This window comes from Micromys minutus, assembly GCF_963924665.1.
Source record: "Micromys minutus genome assembly, chromosome: 4".
NCBI classification, from domain to species: domain Eukaryota; kingdom Metazoa; phylum Chordata; class Mammalia; order Rodentia; family Muridae; genus Micromys; species Micromys minutus.
In genome coordinates, this window is record NC_137973.1 from 61,389,982 (window position 1) to 61,414,619 (window position 24,638).

At 36.5% G+C, this 24,638-nt stretch overlaps 1 pseudogene across 1 annotated transcript in view; it reads left to right on the forward strand.

Annotated features, from left to right (window-relative positions):
- LOC308420113 (ornithine aminotransferase, mitochondrial-like) overlaps positions 1-24,638 on the forward strand; it is a 43,797-nt pseudogene that overhangs the window by 1,995 nt on the left and 17,164 nt on the right. The window lies entirely within an intron of this gene.

The following is a 24,638-nucleotide window of genomic DNA, read 5'->3' on the forward strand; positions in this document are numbered from 1 at the left end:
TTTGTATTTGGAAATTATTTATGAGACACTACATAAGAAACTTGTTTAACCTCATGCAGTTAAATCATTATAATCAATAAATGTTAAGATGATTGAGAATTAAGCATATGTAAAGTACTACTTGAAAGTAACTTTGCATTGCCCAATATATATATTGTATAGAGTCTGAGATTTTATTTCTAAATTATACTTAATGTGATTGATTGCATTTGTAAAATATTTTATTTTCAGGATTTCTTTGGATAACGCTTAATTTTCTTTTTTACCCCAACAGAATATTTTGTATTTCCATTTTAGTGACATGCAGTGTGTTATTTCACTCTTGTGATTGGCATTTCATCCCCTATTGAGATCATTGGCTGTGCTTCAGGCTTTTTCTTCTAAATAAAACTATGACTGCTTCATATATACTTGCACATGACCATACAGTTTAATGTACATGAGACTAAAACAACATCTTCCTTTGTTATTTAAGTAGTGATTTATAATAAACATACTAATACAGAATGAAAACTGTGATAACTATAAATACACAAAAATAATATTTAAGGTTGAACTGCCAAAACTTTTTATTGACAACTTTCGTAAAAAAAGAAAAAAAAAAAAAAACATGGAGAGCTCAAACTGCTGAACAGGTGAACAGGCAAGCTTTGAAGGATGGGGAGAGTACAAACTCTGTAGAGAATATCAAGAAGTTGGAACTGAAGGCACTGGATCTCCAGAGCAGAGAAAAACAGGAAGTAGAGAGCGAGAGTGGGCGGGGCACCGGCAGATACAGATGCAAGGCTTAGGACAGGAGAATGTGAGTTGTTCCTGTCCACCCAAATTACCTTCCTACAAGTTTCATTACTGAACATGGCAAATGAAACTGAAGTTTAAGTAGATAACAAGCAACATTGCCCTTGTAGATAGGTGAAATAAGTAGTCTCTAGGTAGAGGGCAATCCAAGGAAAACCATACTATGCTCTCCCAAATAGAAAACTCACAAAGAAAGATACAGTTTTATTTGCCCTAGCACCAACACCACAATAGACTAGCATGTAGAGTTCTTTTATCAAATGTGCAATGTAGCTATACATTCTATGTTGTTGAACCAGAAAAGAACACAAATACAAATATCCTAGTTAGACCCCAGAAGACAAAAGGAAAGAGGGTCCTGAACAGACAAAAGACTACTGGGGACATTCTGAACACAGATAGAGGACAGTAAACCCACTAGAAAGTTTGAGCACAGGCTACACTGTTAGGGATGGTAATTAAGTTATGTCAAGAACAGAGAGGAGGATGGAAACAGAGATGTTAACATAAAGTCTGCCCCTGCTACAGCTTACCAGGTGACAGTCCCGCATGGCAGACACTGGACATTCAATATATAGCTCCTTTAAAAAATTCCCTACAGCATCTCTAAAGGGCTCACCTCAGTTTTGTATTATCAAGGTTTCTACTGTAAATGTAATAACAAATTGTCTCTTTTGGGAACCTAAGACATGGGAGTGCTTTCTGATCACTGGAGTTTAATTTAGCACACCAGTTTATAAACTCTTTCTCAATGTGGATTTGGGTGTGTCCAATTTCTGGTTTGTATCAGACATCCAGCTTAAATGTTGAGTGGGCAGTGGGAATTTGATGGCAATGATTATTGCAATAATGTATAAATGACAGTCACAGCTAAGGCTGCAGTAAATTTGCCAATATTGAGTGTGTTCAGGGAACACACTTGGTTCCAGAGCCTATCTGTGTGGTGCTACAGAGGGAGAGGGAAACAAGCTGAGAAGAAAGGTGTATTGGAGTGAATGGGGAACAGTATCCTGGAGACTGAGTGAATTTCAGATATGCTAGTCATCATGTATGTCAAAAGCTGCCTGACTGTAAGTGAGGTAAGAACTTAGCAATGGCTGGTGATGCTTACAGCACAGAGCTTTGGTCATATTGGTGAAGTCACCACTGTACAATGGAAGGGCTGCAGCCAAAATAAATTTTAGTTAAGAGAAACAAAGAGTTCCTTTAAAAATATATGACATTATAGCATGTGCTGTCCTGTAGATAGGGATAATTTATTATAGGAAAGGAAAAAACAACCAAAGAAACAAGACCCTCCAGGTTGAAGTTGAAAATGGTGTACAATGATTGTCTCAGGTGGGCCAAAGAGAAGCCATGCTTTGTATGTGAAGAGAAGGCAGAAACCTCAACCTCATGGGCTGCCGTCAGACTGGTAGATCTGCTACAGCAGGACAGAGGAGCTGCCTTTTGAGTGTTTTGAATTTTTCCAGTGAGATAAGAAAAGAGGAAGGAGACTAAAGTTGGGAACAAGGGGAGAGAGGGAGGAAGGAAGGAAAGAAGGAAGAAGGGAAAGAAGGAAGGAAGAAAATTAGAAAGGAAGGAATGAAGGAAGGAAGGGGAAAGTATTGGAAAAGTAGAAAATGAGAGGAGAAGGAAGCTGAAGAGGGAAAAGAAACAAAGAAAGAGGAAGGAGGGAAAAGAAGAGAAAGGGGAAAGAAAGATGAAAAGGAAGGGAAGAAAAAAGAAAATATATAAAAAATGAAAAGAGCAAAAGAAGTATAAACAAGTATAAGAAGAGGAGGCAAGGAAACAGTGCCCTGAGAATGGCGGGTGTGAAGAGTAGAAATGGAGATGGCTGGACTGGACAAAGTGGGTGGGAGGCAAGTGATGTTTCATGAGACATAAGAAAGTCAAGGTCCCAATCCACGCTGTTATTAGATCCATACAGCTCTCCACAGAGCATAAATATTAAAATCATCAAGATCAATAGACAGACTTCTGTTATAGATAGAGTGAGTTCATGTGTTCTCCCTGTTATTCTGGAGTGATCACATGTGAAAATAGTGTCTTGGGGACCAGGTGAGGTTCATAGCCGGAAAGAATAGAAAGTGACTCAGTTCGGTATGGACTGGGTTGTTTCTGTACAAGAATGTTTGAAGCAGAGAGTATGTTATGAATGTCTAGAGAAATCAGTAAAACCAGGAAAGCCCCCTCCTTTCCTTTGGGAAGAATGATATGAAAGACTTTAGAGAAAAATGGTTCTAGACCAGTGAGGGCAACATAAAGATTCTGGAAACATCACTTCAGAGGGGTATAAGTCAATTACCCATCCATTAATTCATCATGATATGTTTTTAAACACTTTAAGTTGGCAATTTTTATGATGGGTCAAACAGTAAAAATAATGCAGTTATATTATTTTAAAGTACATATGAACATATGGGGCCTGGGTGATATCTCATTGGTTAAAATGACTGCCCACTCTTGCAGAGGATTCAGGGTCAGTTTCCAGAACACACATAGCAACCCATCCTCTGTGACTAGCTTCAGGAGATCTTATGCCATACACTCTTCTGGTTACTCTGTGAAACATACACTACCAGCTTATACATACATAGGTGCAAGCAAAAATACTCATACACATAAAATAAAGCAAATAAATCTTTTTAAAAAGATAGATAAGTGAAATAAACAAAATTTAAAGTCAGTAATATAAGAACTATCAAAAAGCATACAAATAGTTTTGCACTACAGTATAGATCTGTAACTCCCAACCTTCCTAATGCTGAGACCCTTTAATACAGTTTGTTGTTGCTGTTTCATAACTGGAATTTGCTACTGCTTTGAATTGTAATGTAAATATCTATTATGTAAGATATGTGATATGTGACCCCCCCCAACAAAAATTATTTGATTCCCCAATGGGTTGTGAACTACTGGTTGAGAACCTTTGTATAGATTGTCATGTCACTAATAGTGTGTGTCAACTTAGACTGAACATTTGTATAGTACCAACAGACTATAGAAGCTCAGTGACTAGAAATTGGTTTTTCACTCACATTACAAGTCTGTTCAAGTTTAGCCTAGTGTGTGTTCTAGAGGTTTTATTTCTAAGCTACAGTGTTATAGAAATCACCACAAATGGAAGCATAGGCAGTGGGGAGACACACAAGAACTCTTTAAACCCCTGTTCAGAAACATCAACACCATTTCCTTTCATTTTGTCCTTTAACCGGGAAAATCAGGCTCCAATGCTGATTATTTAAGAATTGCTTAATACGTTAAATACTTTTCAAAAGGTTCATGTTTACTTACCAGGGATCAAAGAGATGGCTGAAATATTTCAGAAGTTACATAGGTTTCCTTAAAGATCATAATGAACAAAACTCCCAGTGAGGTCAGGGGCTCTCCTGATAAGTGGACTTATTCTTGGGTTACATGAAAATGCAGTGTGCATTTGAGGTTTCTCTATTGGCTTCTTGAACTGTGCCTTTGTTTTGCAATCATCCTTTGTTGTCACTGGGTTGCCCAGCCTCCAACCCTCTTCTGGCTTATAGCAGACTCTATGGTTTAAGACCTCCTGCTTACAACTTACACACTCATTTTTGGACCCAAACATCGAGTCTTCATCTCTCTCTCTCTCTAGTTGCATGCAATCACTAATTCACATGGTTGGTAGATCCAAGTCACTACTGTTGTGTAGAAGTCTTCACAAAATAGAAAGAAAAATGGCCAATGAGTTTTTGGTAACTAGAAGTTGCAAATGTGTGGTTTAGAAGGATAGAGATGAATTTTCTTCGTTGTAATGAGATCAGAAATGAAAATTCTTCAAGTTAATCACAAAGAACAGAGCTCAGTAAAAGGTACACAGTTGTGGTAGAATTTGGGCTTAGTAAAGTTCAATAGAATTATTATCAACCACTTTTAATATATATGTGTGTATGTGTGTGCATAATTGTATATATAATCGACACATAAAGCCACATATACTTTAAATTTTATTTTATTACTATCCTAATATTTTAACTTTACACAATTATAACATACAGTGGAATGATTATAATGATAAAGTCAATACAATCAGGATTGCTCCACCTCCTCCCCTCCTCCTCCTTCCTCGGCACTTATCATTCGTGTGCATGTGTGTACAGAAATTTGAGCTCCTATCTTCTACTTCTTTAATATAAAAGAAAATAAACTCTAGTTATCCAGATGTGCTACAAAATACTAGTAATTAAGAAAACATTTATGGAGCTGAAGAGATGGTTCAGTCATTACATGCCTACCACAGAAGCACCAGGACCTGGGTTTACATTTCCTGACTCACAAAGAAGCTGTGGTCCATAGATAAGCAGATGTCTATTTAACATATCACTTGTTAGTATACCAGCCTACCTGAACTGATGTGTTCAAGGCTAGCACATGACCATGACTCAAAAAATAAGGTTGGGGGAAAGTAAGGAAGTATGACCATCCATAGACACAGATCTACAGACACACACACAAACTAAACATACACAAACTTAACTTGCCACAGTTAAAATTAAAATTAACACTGGCCTGAGTCTCATCCCCAGTCTACTGACAAATTTAAGCATCCCATCAGGTAAGAATTATACACATTGATCTTATGGAAGCAATGCTTGATCTTCATAAAAAGTGGAAACTGAACCAATACTGATTTGGGCACTTTTCTTGTGTTCGTTCTGCTATTACTGACCCTTTGCTAATCACAATGGTGAACAATGACCTCTGCACATTGTAGGGTTGGGATAAGAGTCCATGGCATTAGGCTTTGGATGGTCTGGGTGCTTTGTGACTCAGAGGGAGTCTCAAGAATAAGAGAGAGAGGTTTCTCAAATTTCTTCCTTGGCTCCCAGATACAATTGGCTGTACCTAGACGTTAGAGTAATTACGAAAGCTGTGTTTGAGGGTCTAACTCTGGCTAAGTAAAGTTTGGGAAGCTGATCTTAAGCCACTGATATTTTTGAATTTTAGGTTTTCTATTGTTTGTTGTTTTGATTATTTGAGTTTTTATTTTTATTTTTACAAAACTATTTCTTATTTATACCTTTCTGTTCAAAGACAGTAAATATTTGCTCCTACCTAATATATGAGAGCTATTTTACATACTCTTTTCCAACTTCCCATAGAATACCCTCCAGGAATGAGCATTTCAGGGTAGCTGGTGGGTATTTTATTTTCTGTTATTTTCTTTTCAAATGGGTCTAGATAGCTTTAACACTGGCTGGTAATAGCAGTTCCTGAGATCAGCTGTCTAGGGATACAAGTTTCTATGGAAGAATATTTCAAAATGGCCCTGTACACTGGACTTTAGTATGATTGTTCAATGTCTCATGTAGAAATGCCTTCAGAACACAATCCGTGATCTAAACTTGCCTTCTCTGTTCATAGTATAAGGCCTCAGATGGAATGGAAAAGGAATAATTGTTCTTATGAATTAAAGATGATGCTAACAATATGTTTCTTCCCAAGACTAATAAACAGGAAAAGGCAAGTGATTAGGATGTGACCTTAATTATTACTCGATTCACTTCAGACTGCCACCAAAAAAATAAAAACCCACAAAAGAACTGTCATTACAGGCCTCTTTTAATGTCAACCTTCTTTTTATTTTTAATTACCCAGGTTTTTTAATAAGTGTCTAAGTTTATTCAACTTAAAGATGACATCATAAGAGTGATGGCATGCTTTTACCATATAATAATAATAAATATAGTAAGATTAAAAGAAACCTTCCAGTCTTGGGCTATTGTTTTACATCATTAGTAAATGTTCAAAAACCACAGAATAGACCAGTATTTATAAATGAAAAGGCAATTTAGGATTAAAATAAAGATCATCATGTAGGAACTCTGTGGTTCTGCACAGATTGAAATAATTTTCAAGCTGACCAAATATTCATTACTGCCCACTCCTAGTAGAGGCACACTATGTACTCAATTCTGTATGTTTGGACAGACAACTGCTTTCTTCGTGATCACTTTCTGGTTAAGCAGTAGAACCACAAAACAAAATGTCCGTAGTGTAATTTTCTGTACTATACTTAGTTTACTAATCTACACCAATATTCAAGTACAGTTCATAAAAAGGTTAAAATAATAAAAGGATAAACATCTCAAAGCACTTGTTTGTATCAATATTTCTGCTCTTATTTCATGTGGTTTAATTACAGTTTCTTGCTGTTAGAAGGAATGTCCTGTGGGCACAATGGTCGTGGTAGTTTGGATGTAGAAGACAAAGAGTAAAGACTTGACTTGCATTTTATCCTGGTTCAGTGATGGCTAAAGATCACATATTCTGAAATGGCTGTGTAATTTTGATGCTTGGTTCTACCCATAGTAGATTTGTGACTTAAAGAAGAAACTTGATTGTTCAAGGCCTCTTTTTAGTTCCCTATGAAAATGAGAGCAATGCCAGTATCTACCTGCTTTGGTTGCCATAGGCATAAATTTTTTAGTGAATATCATGTTTTTATCAATAGAAGGTTCATAGTTAGTATATGCATGGGTTTTCTTAATTGTTGGCTCTTCCTATTTGATGTACCCACATCTTAGTATGCAAAAAAAAAAAATCACAGACTGAAAGTATATCAAAAGAAAATTCCATAATATTTCAAAAACTAATTATTGAATTTGCCACATGCCAAACAATAATCCATTTGCATATATGTATGTAAGCACCTGCCTCTCAGCATTTCAGGTTTTTATAGCTCTGGTCTTATGCATATTTCTCCCCACTCACTTTCCTTACTAGGTAATTAGTTCTACATTGATTACATCTGTATTTACCAAGTATGAACTATCCTTCTGATTTATTCTCATATATAAATTAATATATTATTATGTATACACATATATGCATATACTGTGGCAATCCTTTGGATAATGATTACATGCTTTTAGATATTATATTGTTTTGGGAGATTCCTTTGAATAGGTTACATGCAAATACCATGCCATTTTATAGAAGAAATTTGAGTCTTCTTTGGTTTGAGTACCAGGGAGTCTTATACTTCTAAAAACATAATAGATACAAAAACATTTAAGTCTTCACTAACTTAAACTAGTAGTTACTGACATATGTCTTATTTTTGTACATAAGGAATTTATCTTTAATCCTTATTTGGGAAAAATGACTCAATTATTATTGGTATGGGTTTATATGTTTAAAGCTGTTTATCCATGCTTTCTCATCTTTAAGATGAAATAAATTTCTTCCTCTATGAGTTGTGGCAAGAATTGGAAGGTATAAGTCAAGTCAAATGATGACAAAGTCCATGGATCATAGAAAGCATTCAACACCCTCCAGCAATTTTCAGTAGTGAATATTATCTTCTCAGTTGTCCTGTAAAAGAGCTATATCAAATTCTCCAGGTACTTATTGTTGTGAATTTTACAATTATTCCCTTCTCCTATTACACATGAAAAGAATTATAAACTAGTAAGGACCATACTAGTGTGCAGAATACTAAATACACATGAAAGAAGCTCTCTCCAGCATCAGCTGCCTCTAAATCATATGTCTGTCTTTTGTCACACTGTGTCTTAGACCCCCATGCTCCAGTCTGCTACCTTGTGAAAACAGTGTTGGAAATAGGTAGGAAAAATCAAAGTGACATTATCCAGACTCATATGAGCACTCCCCATCAGGTGGTGCTTGCTTATGACTCCCTCTATTACATCAGTTTGTCCTATCCTTATCGGAGAGTAAGGAAAAAAAAACAACACTGACAATGGGAAACAGCCTGGTGCTATCTGTAGCAACAGTACCCAAGAAAAACCAATTTCTGTAAAACCATAGAATGGTATAGTCCATTTTAAAAGATAGAACCATAGCAGCATGGGTCCAGATGCATACATATAGGTTTAATTGTCCAAGTTTAGTAGCATATGGTAATTGTACAAAAATCTGATTTCTTGTAGTTTTTTTTTCCTTTTACTTTTTTTAACCTTTTTTATTGGATATTTTATGAATTTACATTTCCAATGTTATCCCCTTTCCAAGTTTCCCCTCTGGAACCTTTTATCCCATCTCCTCTTCCCCTGCTTTAATACAAGTGCTCCTCCTCCCACTTTCACATCTACACTGAGGAATGGAGCCTCCATAGTATTTTAATATGTGTGAACAACATACTTGGATCCTATATATTTCCTGCCACCCTTTATGGTCTCTTTTCCCTTGTAACTGTTCTCTTCCCTCCCACCCAGTATTCTTTTTACTTCCATGTTTTGTTTTGTTTTTCTCTGTTTTAGAATCTAGATTCCATACATGAGGGGAAAATATGAGATACTTCTTTACTTTTAGTTCTGATTTCACCCATGATTGGATGAAGAATAAAGATGCTGTTTGGATGTGATTTTCACTCTTCATATTCCCCAATCTCTTGTCTTTGGCTCATCTGACCTTAAAGTCAGGCTAGTGAAGTCATGAACCTTAAAGAAGAACCCACAATCACTACTTTACCAAACCAGCATCATCCCTAACTGCATTCTAAGTATTTTTTATTATACCACAGATAAGTGTAGTTGTCACCCTTTGTTTTTCCTTGTGATTCCTTGGAAATGCCCTCTTTGCAACAGACATCATTACAAAAAAATTGTTAAGCTTAGATCCAATTGATATATCTATCTATAAGACAAGTAATAGAGCAGAATCTAAGAGCCAAAGCTGGAAGTTTGCTCTGAGTTTGTGTGTTCTAGGAATCTTAGAAGTGACACCAATGATGTCTCACCAATAAGACTTCCTAAACAGGAACTGAACAAGGGCAGCAACAGTAGGCATACTTACATGAAATGGGCAGGAGTAGCTCAGGAGGTTACACCCGTGGAGGATGGAGCACAGGCAACTGTGGAATATTGCAAGTTGGAAAAAGTTGATTATGAAATATCAAATGATCAGCCCTGAAAAAATGTACATACCAGTAATGTTATACAAACTTATCAAATTGTATTTAGGGACAGAACACACACACAAACTGTTGATCAAAGAAAAAAGACTATGAATTTGAGAGAGAGCAAAAAGGAATATATGATCAGCTTTGGAGGGTGGAAAGGAAAGAAATTAATTGTACAATTATAATCTCAGAAATAAAATATATTTCAAATTAAACTGTTGACATTCTCTGTGGGATCAACCCCAGGAGGTAAAAAATGTCTATTTTATGGTTCATTGTGAATAGAGGCTCATGGTACTCCATCTCTGAGATAAGCTCTGTCTAGGAGAGGAATCAGTTAGAAAAAAAAACAATAAAAGGAATCGTCTGCCTCATTTTTAAGATCAAAGCTCAACTCACTATGACATACAAAAGCATAAAGATCCATATTCTGTATTGCATAAGTCAAATCCTTCCTCAAGGGAGACATGGGGCCTTGTTTTCTCTCACATAAAAATTCTATTTTCTCTCTTTCTTTCTGCTAGTTTTATTAATAAAAACAAACACCTTTACTTTCATATCTTCTCATCTTATTAGGCAAGAAGGGTGTAAAATTTTATTGGGTGTTAACTAATCTGGCTTGTTGTCTTAAGTAAATTGTACTTTTACAACTCATCTATGGCCTATTTTAAAAAGAGGGGCTACTTTCCAGTAACACATACAAAAACTGACTAGAAGTCAGAGCATATGCCCTGTACCCAGTAAAAGCCACCAAACTTTCACATACAAATAACATGCAAGCCTGGTGTTTCAGATACGTGAAGAGGGTGTTGATTCCCCTGGTACGAGTCTTACACACAGTGATGAGCTGCCTGATGTGGGTGCTTAGAACAGAATGTGAGGGCTGAAGAGATAGAGCGAAGGTTAAGGGCACAGACTACCTGCTTCCCCCAGAAGACCTATGTTCGGTTCCCAGCAGGGATTACGCATGCATGTGTTATTCCAGTTTCAGAAGAACCTATCTGGGCAACTGCATATATCTGATGTACATGTACATAAATAAAAAGTTTAAGTACATATTTTAAAAGATATTGTAAAACTTCCATTTAAGATTCTTACCAAAAAGGCCTAGGTAAAATGCTGCCTTGTGACAAACTATATTATTTTGACTTATTTAATAGATGTCCCTAAGTTCAATGTCTCAAAAGTTATTTTCATAAAAATTATGGATATATATATATATATATATATATATATGCATACCTAAATAAAATATGACAACAAAAATGTTACTTTGTGACTATAATACATTGTGTTTATATATGCTATAATGTGTAACATTACTAAAACTAACCCTTATTATGAAAATTAAGCTATGTATTAGCTGCTATTACTACTTCAAGTTTGTAGTTTCTAAACTCTTCTGCACCAGAAGAAAAAGACTTTCCTCAAGATCTGTAGTAAATTTTCTCCAGTGAATCTAGATTAAAAAGCAAGAATTCCAAATCTTCATAAATACACTAAGTGATTCTAAGACATAAATTTTTCAAATGTCCCTTTAAGGAACTATCCTAGAGAGTTTTGTAAGGTTTTAAAAACCATAACGAATGTTCAAGAATGAAGATAATTGTTATTTTAAAGTCACTACGTTGGGTTATTCTTTAAACGATTCAGGCATATCTTCACAAAAACAAATTTTTAAACATTATAGAAATTGAAATATATAACCCCCCTCAAAGAACTGAACTTTGTGGATCCTTGTGTAATGATAAAATATTTGCTTCATCTGGGCATAAAGGTGTACCCTTTAATCCTAAAACTCAGGAGACGGAGGAAGGGAGACCCATGAGTTTGAGACTAGCCTGGTCTGCAGAGAGAGATTCAGTACAGTCAGAGCTACATAGCAAAACTCCATCTCAAAAAAAAAAAAAAAAAAAAAAAAAAAGATGCTTCATTACATTCTAATCTCCTGACATGGAGTTTTTAATTTTGTTACTTGATATTGAGGTTGAGAATGCTCTATTTCTAGTAGATATACTTTGTAAACTCAAACAAAGCAAAATGCCATCTCCATGAAGCCCATCCAAACTACTTGGTGTTCCTTGAGATGAGTTTCAGAGGCTGATCTGTAGGGATGGGACACTGAGTGAAGTAACAGAAGGAGGTAAAGGTTTAAGGTCTCTTCTTTCTTCTAATGTTGCCTTTGTACAACTCCCCCCTCTGTAATGAATGCTTTATGGAAATCCCTGTAGAACAGAGATTAGGGAGACATCCTGGGTCTGCTTCGGTACTGAAAGTTGATCTAAGGGACAAGCCATCATCGCAGATGAAAATATAGAAACCAAGTTTCAGAATCCTGTGTATAAGGCAGATACTTGTAACGTCGTCAGGATAGCTTTGTTGTGTTCTAGACATTTTCTCCAAGCAAGCAGGGAAAGTGTTAAAAGCTTATATCTAGTTTCACTGTGATCAAAATGAATCTTATGAAATCCTCATTGTTCCAATTAAATTTGAGAAAAATATCTCATGAAACTAAATTACCAAGAAAATCAATTACCAATAAACCATCGTCCTATTTGCATTATAGTTTGCCCTTTAAATAATCAAATGTTCTTCCACAAGCTTTAGCTTATTTCCCCAAAAACGTTGACATGGCATTTTGTCTCATATTTGGAAGCTATTTTTTGCTGTTAATTTGCATTAAGCAAACAACAAAAAGACAAGAAAATCAAAGGCAGTACCCCTATATGGTCCTCCCACACATCCTCAGCTGTGTGAGCAAACAGTTAAAACATGCAAATCCAGTTTGGAGGAAATTCGACATCTCTATTATAGATGAAAGGTAAACAAAGCAGATGAAGGATTAGTGCAATTCCAAATTTAAGATATTGCTCTCAGTGACTTATAATAAAGTGGTGTTGCATACGGTGGCATGTTTTAGATGACATTTCAATTGTACGAGCAATTTGCATTCTATCTGACATTAAATAACGTTCTTGGTATTATGAATTCCAGCAGCATCCCCATCTCCACAGCATAAAGATATGAACTATGAGGCACATCTTAATGAAGGGAGTAAGTTTTCCTGTCAATCTGCAATGTGAGACAAGGCAGTACCTGGGCTAAAACGCCAGCAACATTATTGTGAGTTGCCCACTCCTGCCATAGTACAAATCTTCAGTTAAGGCATTCTTCTTATTAAATAAAGATCTATAACTGAACACATGTATCTGTAATATCACTACAATCCAAAGAAAATTAAAAGACAGATTATGTCCAGGATATTACATGCACCACCACAGAGCACTGCTAGAATGTGGTATGCTCTTGTTGCTAAGATACCTGGCTAATGCCACGGAAACAAGCCCCTCTCGCTAATCTAGTACAATCCATGCATGCTTCCACATATTTTGGCAGGAAAAAGTAGGAGCCCACTGACAATGGTTTGGGATATTACTAGCCAGTGTTCCTGAATTTATACATTTTTTATTTCTTCCTGGTAAGCTTCAACAATCTTAGTGAAATAAGAAATGTAACACTCTGTTAATGGCATTTGGTTGCTTTATGCCATTTAAAACAAGTAAGATTACCTTTTATCCTTCTGCATAGTCAACAAACGTTGTTTAAAAAGGTAATTATTTAAGTGCTTTTGGTTGCAAAATTGTGGGGCTCCCCAAAATGATTCCCCTTAATCTTTGCGATTTCTATTGTTATGTGCACATAAATGACTAACTGCATTTTCTCTCTTTATTGCTTTTCTCAAGGAGAGTGAGATACGCTACTTTCCCTGGGTGTGCACTGCTGAATAAGAAATCAGGATACTAAAATGAGATACCTTCATCAGAAATTCCTTACAAGCCTAGGATACATGGAGCTGGTTTGTAAGAATGTGTCCAAAGAATTTTTGTTTAAGCATTTAAGAAAAATATATACATATGAGGAAAAAGAAAACTAGCAATAATAGACAATAATACACAAAATTCTAAAACTGAAAAGGAAATGACTAGTTTGAGGTTAGCCCTTGTGTGAACTGTAAATATGTTCTCCTCCTTGACAGTCTTTCTTCCTGGTTTTTTATAAACAAATGTGCCTGTGATAAAAGCAAATTAAGCAATTATTTCCTACTAAAATACAAGCAAATATTTTTTTCTTTAGTGTACTCCTTCTCCTGGGTGCAATATGGTTTCCAGTTCCATGGAGCTCAAGTTATGATAACAATAACTTTTGCAAATGTTCATAGCTGTCAAGTATTATTCTCTAAAATGTCAAGGGATGTGATAAAAAGTAAACCAGAAAAATTATTCGAAAGTAATTGGTTGAAGTCAACAAGGCGAGGGAAGGTCAAACATTAGTCCTTACCCATAAACCATGAATGAACTGGAGAAAAATCAGAACTGAATTGATTTCTCTTAAGGAGGAAATAACTGTGTGCTGCATAGGTGGACCCACAAGAAAGTGGATGTTCTTATATGCACTGGTAAGCAATGCACAGTGTGCATCTCAAAGGTGCCGACTGATCTAAGAAAGAGCCCCTTTCTTATGAGAACTGATAATCTTCCTTTGATGATAATAAAGCCGTGTTAGCGAGATTTGCATCATGTATACTCTTCCCATTTCTAGTCTGTGGTTTTACAAGGTCATTTCAGAGGGTGATTTGACCATGAACTCTGGGGGCTTCCTATGTTTAGAATTCCATTCTTCCTGTTATGACAATAGCTCGTCATGAGGTGCCTTTATTAGTGCTAAAAACAAACATTGTAACTGTCGCTATGTCCCAAGGAAAGCTTGTAGAGATAGACACTGCTTACTATTTTGTTCATATGCTTTCAATATTTGGACTCCCCTTGAGACACTGTTGCAAATGAGAATTATTTCTAAATGACTGCCTAGGAGCCATATACATGGGTGTCGGCATTATAAAACCAAAGATTGTTCACGAGAAAGAAGAAATAAATCAATAACAGGTGTGAGTATCTCAGAAAATATTACTTCAACATAAATTGTCCCTGTAAGAGGGACAGAAAAATGTTTTTACAAACCTTTTACTCTTTTCAATTCTCACTGGAATCCCATGTCAGAAGAGAAAATGTCTGTTTGCTTAGAATAAAGTGTCTTAGCCACCTACGTGGGCCTTCCAGTAATGGCCAGGCAAGGTGCCGATCAATATCCATCTTCTTCATTCCTGAAGTAATAACTTTCAATAGGAAAATCTATTTACTTTTACTTACCTTTATTTTATTTCATTTTGCTTTAAAGAAGTTCATTCCAGGGGGAGGGTTTACCTTGCAAACAGCAGTTAACAAACTGATGGTTTAACTGAGAACTCCAGGTCAGGGACGGTGTTACCACCTCTATACCGGTGTGCTAGTGCTCAGAAACATGTTTCTGGGGACTCTCCATCGCTGGTCTCACAACTGCCACTAGACACCTTTCAAGGCCCACAGCTTCTTTGTGTGTGAGGTACAGCAGCGAGGCTGTTCAGGGCTGAGGCTAGGAATTTGCATTCCTCTATGAATGACTTTGCTGCTTTCTGAAGGCACACACATCCTGTAGGAAATGGTGAGCAAAGGATAACAAACTCTCAGAGACAGTGTCACAGATACTCTAAAGCCATCGCTGGGAAGAACTGTGCCTTCTCTGCCCAGATACCGATACCAAGGGAGCCTCCAATAGAAATTATCCCTATATTGTTATTAACGGGCTTTACTACACTTTAAAATGAAGCACTTGCGAGGTATAAGCACTATCACAAAACCTTTCCAGCTCCTGGGGGCTTTTCTGTTTCCTTGCCTCTTCTAATCTCTCTATTACTTTCTGCTTTATGATTGGGAAGTTTGGTGTTACTGTTGATCTAGACTTGACTTAAACCTCTGACTTCTGGTTTCCTAAATGCATTTTGCTTGATTTTAAAAAATTTTTTTGATAGTCGTTTCATTATTTTTTTAACAGACTCTCATTTCCCTCTCTCATAACCCTGCAGATGATCTTTTTCCAAGGGGAAGAAATTTGTGATTTCAAATATCTGACATTCAATAAGTTCTATAACAATTTTTGTCAGTGAATCGGTTCAATGATTTTTATGTATGCTTTTATTTTGAAATTGTAACTAAGAGCTACTATATGGTCATGTACATAAATTTTATAATGGTCATAATTAATGTCATGAAGTATTTTATCAAAATATAGTATATAAATTTAATTTTCCTACTTCAACAAGAAATTTGAATTTTCACATTTAGACACATAGAGTGATTTTAGACTATAAATATTAGAGAACCATTTTATGCTAGAAAGATTGTCTAAAATATTCATATTAATATCAGCAACTTAAAGTTTTAAATAACAAGAAAGAACCAAATAGCAATCTGAAACCATTACGCTCACTGGGAATTTTTAAGTTAAGAATTAGTAATTAATTTTAAATGAAAGGGAGAAAATCAGACTCTTTCTGAATTCTGGTTCATGAATAAATCTCAGAACACTCACAGTGTGTATTTGTTACTAAGGAAGGAGATCACTGGAATTAAACCCCCACTTAAATTAACTCCAAGAGGGGAGATAAATTAGAAGCAGTACTCTCCCTAGAATTTGTATGAAAACATATATTAACGTAGATGTAATATAGCAAGAGAATTAATTGCAAACAAAGTAAAAATATACAGAAGGATGGGCCTGTATTAGACTTCCGTATGCTCATAACCGTGCATCCATTAACAAGACGATATCAACAGTGAAGGTGCCACATGCTTTCCTTGTTTGGAGCCAGCCTTCAGCATGGAGGATCAGAGGTTTTTGTCTCCTTTTGACATGTATTTATTTATTTATATAGTTATTTATTTTTACAAGAAATCAACCATCAGCTTTCCATTGGCCAATGTGGCTATGGGTGTGTTTATATGTGTGCCCATTCCAGGAAAAAGATTGAGAAAGCTCTGTGTATTGTTAGAACACAAAAGGCAGATAGTCTCATTAACTAGGAATCCTAAGAAATCCAAAGAAAGGCTATTGACAGTTTTATAATAATATAATAAAATAATTTCCCTTGTTAAAAGAAAGACACCAGGAGATTAGGGGAAATATTCAGGGTCTTAAAGGTTTTAGAAATCCTTCTGTTGCTGGTGTTGATCTCAGCTATGATAATTGTTATGCAGTGGCTTGTACCTGCGGAGTACTTTATTGTAGAATCACATCTACCCTTTCATGTTCGATGGATTGTGATTAGACCACACATACTATCGTCCTCAGAAACAATCATGCTGTTAAGAAAAACATAATAAATAATAAATATTTCACTTTAGGCATGAATTTTAAAGAAATCATTGTATAGGACTAATTCTACAAGCAAGAATAGGTATTTTTCTTTTTTGTAAACAGAGGCAAATATTAGGTAAGGAAAGTCATAGAACGGAAGGCAAAATACATTTAAAATCTCAAATTTAGATTCGAGCAAGTGATGTGGCTCACCCCCCACCCTTCTTCAAATCTCACTTCAGAACAGGATTGCACTGTGTTCACCGCGTTTCCACGGAAAAAGCAAACGAGAAGAACCAACGTAAAATGAGCAGTATGTTTTTATATAGTTATAATAGTTGCAGACCCTTTAAAATCCGTTCCCCTTTCTTTGCCTCTTAAAATCCCAGTTATTAAAATCTTGAATACTGTCATAATGAGGGAAAGACAGCCTTGTGTTCTCACATGAACTATGCTTTAACTCAGTTGTCCTTCCTTCCTGGGCAGAGCTGCAGGTACACAGATATGAGCAGTGTGTTGCTCTAAGGAGGCATAAAGAAGAGAAGGAGAAACAGAAGAGCTAGCAGAGGCCAGCAGGACTACACACATTCACCATGAGCCCATCCAGAAAGTCGCAGGCTTGCTTAGAGAAAATAATATTAAGATGTTCTTAGTAAGGAATTCTTCGGAAAAACTAAAGGTTGTCATATTTGCCTAACTGGTACAAAGTAAAACACACTATTATGCTAGCAATAATGGTGGTGGCTAGAAAGGCAAAGAGAGGGAGAAATGGGGAGACAGAGGGAGAGAGAGAAAAAGAGGGGGGTTCTAGTAACAGAAGTGTAATATTTTTGTAAAAATATAGTCATTGAAAACAAATATTTAAAAGCATCTAGTAAGTAAAAATGATTATAAATCCCAGAACGGTTAGAAGGAGCTCAGTTAAGTGTGCCCTACATGTTTTGTAACTTAAATGTATGTGCATTTGTGTGTGTGGAAACTATACAACCATCTAAGGAGATGTGTGTAATTACAGACAAATAATAACACTGTAATCCCACTGGATTACTGTTGTGATTTCTTTCTCAAGTCTGAACTTCCTTACATTGTAAAGAGGCATAGTGAATGCTAAAGCAACCATGTTTTAGATCCTAACACAGAGTACGATCATGATTAGGCGTCTTGATCAGTGGCTGGAGCTCCCGGTGACAGTCATTTGAACATATGCAATCGTGATGCAATTCATTGTTTTGTTTTGTTTTACAGGCCAGTTTTTCTTTCCCTTCTTTATAGAAGCCTCAGACCTGAGTGCTCTCAAACGTGCACACAAGTGAATGGGACTGGCTTAGAAACACTCTTCTATTCTTTTTCAATAACTGATTATTGCTTTGACGCTGAAATGGTAGAATTTCAACAACAGAGTTGTTACTCTTCACAGAGTGGCCATGCGCATGCCTCTCTCTCTCTCTTTCCTTTTCAATCTAACATGGTTTAGCAGTAGAAAACCCTAAATATTATCTGCATTGATGTCTCTCTAAATCACAAATTTCTGTCATTTAGTGCTTAAGAGTGGTCTAGACATATTTATAGAAGATTTTGTGTACGTGTGTGTGTGTGTGTGTGTGTGTGTGTGTGTGTGTGTGTGCACTCGCGCTGACATGCAAAGACATATGCTCAGACAGGGGGAACATCAAGGATCTGAATTTTAAAAATTCATTTGTATCTATGACATAAACAAAACTGTGCGGCTTGAACGCATAGCAACAGAAAGAAATCATTTCAGACAAGTCAGCCAGGAAGCCAATGATGGGTGAACAGTACCAGACTGGCCACATCAGTTCTCCTGCTCACATGCAGGAGCTTGAGAAACGCTGGTGGACACAGGCCTTTCTTCGAAGAGGTTTCACACATGCATTTTTAATCAGGATTATATTTCACCGAGATCTGTCACTGCTCACAAGTGCAGTCGGCAGCTCCTTCTTGAAATGTATCAGCTCTAGGTCTGAGCCCTGTGAACTGGTTTTTCTTTGTACAAATCTGGACACGGGGTGCTGTTTTTCTTACAAGGAAAAAAAAATCCCTTACAATTGCGTGGCACGCCCACCGTTTTTATTTCAAACATACAACTGTGTTTATCTGGAACCTTCTTCAGTGTCACTTTCGACCTAGTTAATAGTCTAGATATTTGCCTTTAATGTGTTTGCTTTTTCTAAATTTGATGACTTACATAAATTTTGGTTTGTGTTTAAACCTACACTTTTCTCCGATTCCTAACCAACCCTATCACTAATCTCTCTCTTACAATAATTGATACTATGTAATAAGCCAAATACCATGAAACTGTCTCCTGGACATCCTAACCCAGTATACACCAAACATTCCGTATAGAATGTCACCATCCTATAAAGCTATGTTTTTACCTATACACATAGGAAGCATCAAATATAAATGTGTAAATGTAAATGAATAACTGAAATGTATTTCTGTCTGTGTGTCTCCGCCACTGCTTAACCAAACTGATGTGTGAACCAACAAAATCATTAAATGCTGTGGCCTCTGACAAAATGAACGTGTCCTTAGAAAGTATATGTTTTGCATTAAATAATCTAGTTCAGAATGACTGTATTTGAAACATTAAGGTTATTTATAACAACATCAATTCACTCTCAGATGCTCAACGTGACATAAAAATCAGATCTTTAGGTTTGTATGTGACAGGTCTGATATCTAACAAATGCCAAATCTTTATTAAAACAAACAAAAACAAACAACAAAACAAAAAATCCAAACACACATTACACATCTAGTTATGTCTAATCCTGGTTACAAAATTTACTTCAAAGCCGAGTTTGGGGGAAAGATGTTTCAGTTGTAAGAAATAAAATAAACTCTAAATAAAGTCACTGCAAATCTGAAACCGGAAGATAACAGCACATTCCACAGAACTCCACAGACAGCAACGACACAGGAACAGTCTCTCTGAGTAACTGTATCTATCTCTGGCAAGCAACTGGCCATAAAAGAAGCGAATAAAAGGCCATTTGAAATCGGATAGTGCTGAAAAGACCACAGCTGATTTTTTATATTGTCTGACAGTCAAGAACAAAGACTTTCAGACAGAGATTTTTAGACACTCCTTGTGATATCCGACTTGCCCAAAGTTTATGCAAAATATTACCCAAAGTGAAAGACCTCAGAATAAAACTCAGCATATTAAACCATTTGGTGCTTGCCTTGTGTTCCTGTGATTGGTTCATTTTTCTCCATTGTCATCATAAACACTACATTTTCACATCTGTCCAAGCATTTAGAAATCTGGAGCTTATATCTACAAAACTGTAATAAACAGAGCAGCCCAGGCTACTGTGTAATATTCTTTTTAGAAACATTATATTTTTTTCACGTTAACTGTTAACTTTGTTTTTCAGTTGGCCACTGTGAGAAAGTTTGGAGAATAAACTTCAAAATCTATCGAATCTAATTAGTGCACAAAAGAGCAGTGACTCATTTTGTTTTTTAGAAGCTTAAAAGATAAAATGGCTTTTGAGATTCAGAGTTGTCTAGTTTAAGTACAAGGGAAAAGAGGGTGTTAAAAAATCATATATTTTTTTATCCAATGCTTTAGCATTTAGTTAACAAGGAATAAATGGCTTTAAGGTTGCTTAGCCAGCAACCCCAGACAGCACATTTATAGTCCCCAAATGGTCTCATGTTTCCAAAGAGAATTTTTTTTTACAGAGCATTAGTTTAAAATATTTTTTTCTATTTAGTAAAATCTCCTTGTGTCATTTTTTAAAATCATTTAAAAAATTGATTTCCTTCATCAAATACTAACATTTAAGATGCAAAAACAATGTGGTGGTAGTGAATTCCTTTGAAACTTAACATTAAAAAGCCGTTTTTCAAGTGGCTATGTGGTATTAGCCAAAGATGATCAATTACAATTTCACATTCCTCTCCAATAGTTTATAGAGTCATGAGCTAATGGCACCTATATTTATATGTTTAAAAGTACAAATCTAATCTTTCTGGATCCTATTGCAATCTGAGACATTCATCTCTGTGCATTTATCACCAGTGCTTTGCTTTGAGTGGGACAATTTTTTTGAAAGGAAGACTAAGTATGGTTGATTGATCCCCTGCCCATTTTACTGGGATAAAGAAAGCAACAGGCAAACCATGTGAGCAAATCTGTATCTGAATCTTTCTTTTACAATGTGGTGTGCCCAATCTCTGATCCGCATTTCTCCAGCTGTGAAATAGGACCCTCCTCGGCCTTGCTTACCCTGCCTCACACAACCGTGAGGGTGACGAAGCTGTTTCATGTTCCGTGTTTCTGGGGAACTGGCCCCCATACCTAACATTTTCTTATCTGAAAAGAATGGGCTCGAGATCCTTGCCAGATCTCCGTGCTTCCTTTGTTTTCATTGCATGATGTGGCATCAGAAAAATGTCTTAATATTTATTAATCTTTCTATCCACTGTCTTCCTTTAACTAGAATGTAAGAGCATTAAAGATGGTAACTTTTCATCTCTACTTACACAAACCTAACATAAAATTTGCTTCAGTATTTGCTGCTGGTTTAATTACACACATAAAGCTATGCCTTGTGGGGCTTGGGAAGATGCTTAATGAAATGATTGTTGTCCAGGTCTGAGGGATAGACCTTAGAGCCTCAGCACATGGGTAAGGAAATCAAGAGTGGTGGAGCTCATCTGGGATTGTAGTGTTTCTGAGATGGATACTAGATGATGCCTGGCATACATTGGACAGCCAGTCCAGCAAAATCTTTAGGGTTTATTAAGAGACTCTGTCTCATAATAAATACAGGCATACAACGGACTTAGAAAATTGCCCAATATCTACTTGTGGCCTCTATACATACACACCAGAAAAAATGCATATTTAAATAAATACATGAAAATGAAGAATCTGCTGCCTTCCCTCAGAATTATCTGAGCTTCATGTGCAATGTATCTGTCCCACATGGGTGACCTGACCATTTCATTCAATGCAAATGACTCAACCAAAGCTTCCACGCACATAAGAACTTTCCATTGACAAAGAGCCTTTGCATTGGCTTCCTGACATTTTATCATTGCCAGGTATAGAAGGCCATCATCTTCTCTGTATATGTAAGACAAAAATGATATTACTAATCACATCAAAGACCAAGTGATCCATTGTCTCTCAGGCCCTTTTCATCTGGTTTGCCCCATTTTTTCGGCAACTATCCCTTCTTCTGTCACATCATGATTCCTTCCCCATTTTATTGGATCATTCCTACCAGCATTTGAACCTTTTGGAATATTGCTTAATTAAATACGAAGACTCTCTTGATTCTTCATGGAGTCACAGCAACTGCATTTCTCTATTGCAACTCTCCAAGATCTTCTGTGTATGCACTGTTTCTCATGTTATTTAAACCTACTTTATCTGAGCTTTCAGACTCACCATCCCACAGAAACTTGCTCATGGAGTTCTGCAATAATGCTCACCATTACTAAATCTAACAGCATCCACATTTTGGTCTTAATCTAACTTTTGCCTTAGCAGCATTTAACCACTAATCACGTTCAACCTTTTATAGTCATTTTCTCAGTTCGGACTAGGGATACACAACTGTAATCCTAGCACTTGGGAGGAAACATCAAAGAATCACAGGAGAAGGCCAGTCTGAGCTACATAAAAAATTCAAGAACAACCTATGCCACACAGTGAGATATTGTCTCTCTAGAAAGGAAAGAGTTAAAATCTGTAAGGAGAGAGGGAAGGAATAAGAAAGGGCTAAGCTGTCTGGGTACCACAAGGAATACTTTCTCAGCTCCCAAGACCAAGAAAGCAATGCTACCACAATCTTTTTATTCTCTAACTGCTGGGACTGGGCTCAGTTCTTTGACTTCTCTCATCTCTATCGCCTGATGGTCTGTTGCAACTCTTAGCTTTCCTTATTTACCTATCTGATCCCATATTTCCCTGAACATGAGAACCACAAGTCTCAGGCTGAATGTCTGATAGGCATCTCAAGCTTAAAGCCACAGAAGTTAAACTGATTCTACCAGCCTTGATTTCTTTTGCATCCCAGTGCAGGACACCTAGGTTCTGATAATTATCCTAGAAAATAATTATCAGAACTAAAGCAGACACCCAACCCAGGAAAGATGTTTGACTCCCTTACTTCCTGCCTAGCTTGTACCTAAGCCAGGAGATAAGTCCAAGCTTTGTCTTCACATTGTAACCAGAATTCAGTCATGTCTCCTAACAGCTACCACTCAACATGCTCACTGGCTCTTGCCAGATCCACAGCTCTCCAATCTAACCTCTAGACTCTGGTCTTGTTTCCCTATGGTCTGAGTCATATTTAGGACTCAAATAAAACTATTCCATCTCTCTTATAGAACTGATAGTTTGCCAGTGAAGTTCAAAATAAACCTTGAAAACCCAAAATCCTTTGTCATCTGTCCCACTCCATCACTCTCCTCAGATTATTATATATCCCCTTCATCTATCCTCTTTCCTGTGCTCACTTCAACCTTGCTAATCTCACTCTTAAATCAGTTTGCACATCATTCTTGCTTCTGTACAGAACACTACAGATATTCTTTGTGTATGCTCTCTCTAGCCACACTAACTTGCCCCATAAGTCATCAACTAATTATTTTATGAGACAAGAATAAAAATCCCATGAGGGTAAGATGTTCTCTGCCTTTTACAAGAGTATGTTCCTGTCAGTGAACAGAGTATCCAACAGAATGAGGTCTCTGAAAGAAAGGAAGAAAAGAAGGAAGGAGGGAGGGAAGGAGGAAGGGAAGAAAAAGGGGAAAGGAGAAAGAGAAAGGAACAGGAAGGAAGAACGGAGGGAAGGAAGAAAAAAGGAAGGGGGAAATAAAATAAGAAAGAAATTTAATTGATGTGGAAGATGTTTTTCCTCTCATCTATATACTTCTACATGTAATTCTAAGATGGAAAGTATACACATCATTGCCTATAAATTAGATGGCTTGAATAAGATTAGAATAGCTATTTTTCCCATTCTTCTTCAGTATTTTTGATGCCCCTACCACCTTTCCAGGAATATATTTTCATTATGTGTCAGTAGTTTTGTCCACACCTTTAATATTTAATTAGACTTAATATAGCATTATCAGATCCAGTTTCCTCAAAAAAAAAAAAAAAAAACACATGCATACACACACACACACATACACACACACACACACACACACACACACACACACACACACACACAGGTATGCACACAGCAAGCCTTAGCAGAGGCTCTAATAAAAAAGACCGTAGCTGTGATTTCTTGTGTCCTTGCTTTCTCTCTTTTTCATTTCTGAGTTCTCAAGAGCTGGGCAAGGGAGAAAACTCATTTTCGTGTTAATAGGCTTTCCTCTGCCTATTCTGTCCGGCACTGCCGTGCAATGCTGCCAGTTCCAAGAAGTCCCTTCTGCCCGTTTCTTGGGAGAAAAATTTTCAGACTTTCTTTTCAAGGATATTTGCATTGAGTTTTCCTAGTTCGGTAGTTCAGAGAAGCAATTGTGATATTAAAAGCCTACAGTCCAAGGTGATGGCTTACTCATGTTATTTTTGGAGACAGACCATCAACTAGGGTAAAATAGATGAGTAGGTAAATAGACAGATAGATAGATAGACGATAGATAGATAGATAGATAGATAGATAGATAGATAGATAGATAGATAGATAGATACACCACCATGGAACAC